General features: G+C 44.9%; 1 pseudogene; it reads right to left on the reverse strand.

The window, feature by feature from the left end:
* Positions 1 to 2,035: 2,035 nt before the first annotated feature.
* Positions 2,036 to 4,618, reverse strand: LOC125515025 (annotated as a pseudogene).
* Between the last annotated feature and the right edge of the window lie 264 nt (positions 4,619 to 4,882).

Below are 4,882 nucleotides of genomic sequence, written 5' to 3' on the forward strand. Positions count from 1 at the left end.
AAACAAACCACCGGTAACTTCTATATAAATATGATGATAATAGACACATCGCATACCTGATAACTTACATACAAACACCCCAATAACTTTGATGGGGGAGGATGTTGTTGGAAAACATACCGCCAATAAGTTTTTTGTTAAATAGTACGGTAATATACGTACCACGGACCTGGTAACTTAGGTACAAGCACTGCGATAATTTTTTACTTGGGCAAAATAGTTGTTGAATACACACACCCGATAACTTCCGTGTGAACATGATGTCAATAGATACACCGCATAACCTAGGCACAAACACCGTTGTAGCATTGATGAGGGGCGCCGTGGGTAAGTTTTGGACATGGTGGAAGGGGTTGTTAAAGACCATAACCCCGATGACTTCTCTTCAAGCAACATGGAAATATGCGTTGTGCATGCATGATAACTTGTACTATGTCTGGTAATTTTGACCTGAATTTTTTTTGTCGATACATACCAACATAGGATCTAGTTGTAAAGTCTAGTCGCATTATTTTTTTATGTCAAAACGGTTTTTCAATCCGACCGTCGGTTTGAGCTACAAAACATTTTAAAGTTTCAAAATAAAGGAGAATCTTTTGCTAACATCATCACTTTTATATTACTAGTTTACATGCATATGACAAGGCGCTGCATATGCTCTTGCTCTCATTTTTTGCTTAGCGGAGTGGGGCTGCATGCATGCGAGTAGTTAGACTATAGGCTGTGTTCGGATATGTTGCTTAAATTTAGAATGTTAGGAAGTTAGCATTGCCATATATAAAATAGAAGTTACACAAAGCACACCATCAAATTCGTATGTGAAAAAAAATTATAATGATATAATTTTCACATTATATGTGTCATATATTATTAATTTTATCAATAGACAAAGGCAGTCTCAAAAAATGTATTTGGGCCTATATATATGAATGAAGGGAGTATGCAATGAAGACTTTGCCTCGGAAAAAAGTGCAAAACTGGAACAACTAAATATATGTTTATTTAAACATTCTTTTCTCGAATACGCACATATATGTGTATCATATTATATGGATAGAAGGGTGGGTAAAGAAACCCAAACCACAGTAGATGATTCAAGAAAGCGAATAACATCAAGCACCCGAGCCGTATCCTCTATGAAGTGATCACGCGTGTCGCCCACCCTAATAGCCGCGTGGCTATGCCGATCCAATCCGCCTTGAGCAGTTCAGCTTGATGCCAGATAGAGCCTGGTGACCACTGTTAGGGTTTAATTAATTCTAATAATCCCTGGTTTTCCTAACCGAGGTGGTTGCTTCACGTCCCTACTTACGCATCCTATCATTAGTAAAGATAACTATTCACTTCTACTTCTCTATCTTCTGTCTGCGAGGCACCCTCAGGCTGGTCATAGTGAAGAGTAACTTAGACTAGTACTCCCTCCGGTCCTTTTTACTCTGCATATAAGAATTGTCTGAAGTCAAACTTTATAAAGTTTGACCATATTTATATGAAAAACTATCAACGTCTACAATGCTAAAGTTATACAGTATGAAAATTTAAGTCACGACGCATCTAATGATAATGATTTCACATTGTGAATGTTCGTATTTTTTTCTATAAAGTTGGTCAAACTTTACGAGATTTGACTTCAGACAAATCTTATATGCGAACTAAAAAGAACCGGAAGGAGTAACATACATATGTTACTAGTCTATGTTACTACCTTCATTGTGGGTAGTAGCATACCTGTGGTAACATAGATGTGTTCATTTTGCATTGGGAATCGCTATGTGATGATAACATATTATGTTACTCTACTTGTCTCTCTCCTCATTAACTACTTGCCACCTCGCCATTTTTGCTTATGTGGCATCTATGTTTCTCCCACTATGACCAGCCTCAAAGAGTTCTTGTGTTTCAATAGCTCCCAAAGCATCAAAGTTATGATGGCCCGCATGTTTTTTTGAAACAATTCAACAACTAGATTTAATCGTACAAAAGACTGAAGGTATTCAAGCAGACAGGACGTTGAACCACCATCGTTTTTGAAATCACAACGGCCAGAATAATAGGTTCTGAAAAAAAAACATAAATTCGACGAGGCCAGCATGAATTCGACCAGAATAATAAGTGCCAAACGTCGAGACAAGGCCAACATGAATTCTTTTTCAGCCTCCTGGGCCACCCATACGCCTCCGCTTTTCTCCATTTTCCCGATGTCCACTGTATTGTACTTTTTGTCATCACGCATCAACACTCGATCTCCTCCACGCTCAGCCGCCCCTAGTCATTGGTGGAGTAGTTATGTTCTTGTTGCCCGTACCTGCAGTATGCTGTCAGCATCGATTTCAAAGGTGACGTTGATCTTCGGCTCGCCCCTGGGTGCTCGGGGGATGCTACGGAGAGTGAATTTCCCGAGGAGGATGTTGTCCTTGGTTTCTGACCCCTCGCCTTGGTACACCTGAATGAGGACCTGGGTCTGGTTGTCGCAGCAAGTCGTGTAAACCCTCTCCTTCTTGACCGGGATGGTAGTGGTCTTCGGGATCAGCACGCTCATGACACCACCTTCCGTCTCCACCCCAAGTGAGAGCGGTGTGACCTCGAGCAGGACTACATCCCGCACTTCCTTGAAGCCCTCGTCGTTGAGGAGCGCTGCCTTTACAGCGGTACCGTAGGCGACGGTCTCGTCCGGGTTGATACTTGTGCAGAGTTCTTTCCCATCAAAGAAATCCCGGAGCAGCTCTTGGACTTTTGGTATCCGGAAGGAGCCACCCACGAGCAAGATGTCATCGATCATAGACTTGTCCATCTTGGCGTCGCTCAGGCACTTCTCCACATGCACAATGCAATTGCTGAAGAAGTGAAGAGGTCCATGTTGAGCTCCTCGAACTTTGTGCGGGTGATGACCCCATGGAAGTCGATGCCCTCGTGAAGCGAGTCGATCTCAACGGTGGCCTGGGACGCACTGGAGAGCACCCTCTTGGCCTTCTCGCAGGCCGTCCTAAGCCGGCGAAGCGCCTTTGCATTTTGCCTGATGTCATTCTTCTTGTATTTCTTAAGGAACTCCCGCACAAAGTGTTTCACCATGAGGGTGTTGAAATCCTCCCCACCGAGGTGGGTGTCACCAGCTGCGGCCATTATCTGAAAGACGCCCATGTCAATGTCGGCACCCGGGTCAACATTGACAATGGAGACATCCAAGGTACCGCCACCAAGATCAAACACGAGCAGTCTTCAGGACGTCACTGGGGGACATCTTGCCCAACCCGTAGGCAATGGCTGAGGCAGAGGGCTCATTGATGATGCGCAAGACATTGAGGCCGGCGATGGTGCCGGCGTCAATGGTGGCTTGGCGCTGGGAGTCGGTGAAGTAGACAGGGACAGTAATGACAGCATTCTGCACAGCAGTGCCAAGGTAGGCCTCGGCGGTCTCCCTCATCTTGCCGAGCACCATGGCCGAGATCTCCTCGGCCTCAAACTGCTTCTCCTCGTCCATGTACTGCACCACGATCATCGGCCGGTCGCTGGGACCAGAGACAACTTTGAATGGCCACGTGCACGTCTTGATGTCTCCTTGCACCGACGCGTCACCGAAATGCCGGCCGATAAGTCGCTTCACATCTGAAAATAATACGGATTCATCGTGGATTAGTCGTGCAAATACGTAGCAAGGATAGAAATGCAAACATTTGGAAGGAAAAATAATAAACATGCAAACTTTAGTTTCTTTTGATATTTGAGTAGTTGACTCCAGATTAGGGTACATATCCCGTACAAACACCACCCATGCATCTTCCATATGAATTCAATGAGAAGAAGTTGGAAGGGCTTGTTTAGCCTTAGCCGAAACTGAACAAAACTAAACCAGAATCAGATACAGTACAAAAATTTTTCTTTTGGGATTTTTTTAATAATATCATCTTGGGAGAAGATACTAATCGAGAAAATTCTTGGGAGAAGAAATCTATTAATCCCGTGGAAAATGGGAATCCCCGCCACATAAAGAAGCACAAATGCTAAAAGTACGCGCAGATTCTACAAAATCTCTTCCTTGAGTTTCTTAGCTGCTCCATGATTTTAGCTAACCGTTCAGTTTTTTGACTGCTCCCTGATTTCAGCTAACCGCCCCTTAAACATTTCGTATACTAGAACTCATAGATACGAATAGCAACCGCTCCCCCAAAAAAGGTCCGAGATCTGGCAGCCGATGGAAGCGGTTCCCCGAAAAAGAGAAGATCTGGCAGCGGACTAATCATTTGGTACCCCAAAGAAGAAGCTTTAAGCATAAACATAATTAAAATTCTACCCCGCTGGCGGACGATGAAGCAGTTATGCTATGCATCAAGGAGTAGCTAGGGTAAGATGTTTGATCTCACCGAAGATTGTGTTGACGGGGTTCATGGCGGCCTGGTTCACAGCCGCGTCGCCGATGAGCCTCCAAGCGTCGGTGAAGGCAACGCAGGACGGCGTGGTGAAGTTGCCCTGGTCGTTGGCGATGACCTCGACGCGGTTGTGCGACTGCCGCCAGACGGCCACGCAGGAGTAGGTCGTCCCGAGGTCGATGCCGATCGCCGGCCCGTCGTCGTCGCACTTCGTTGCCCCCATCTCCACGGGGTAGAGCGGAAGAGGCAGTGGATGACGTGTGTAGAAGCAGCAGTACCAAAGAGGGGTGCGATCTGATTGGGAAGCCAAGGAGGTGGAGGGCATTTATAGAAGAAGGCGAGCGGGCGTGCCGTTGCCTGCAGTGTCAAAGCAAACAGGTTACGGTAGATTTTTCGATAAAGCGAATATATTAATATCACAATGATGTCAAATACACCCAATTTTCTCTGCGTCAACAAGATGTCTAAAGATATCAAGGATACACATAGCCAAGAAAAAAAATATAAAAAAGAGAAGA

Source organism: Triticum urartu, chromosome 6, assembly GCF_003073215.2.
Source record: "Triticum urartu cultivar G1812 chromosome 6, Tu2.1, whole genome shotgun sequence".
Taxonomy (NCBI): domain Eukaryota; kingdom Viridiplantae; phylum Streptophyta; class Magnoliopsida; order Poales; family Poaceae; genus Triticum; species Triticum urartu.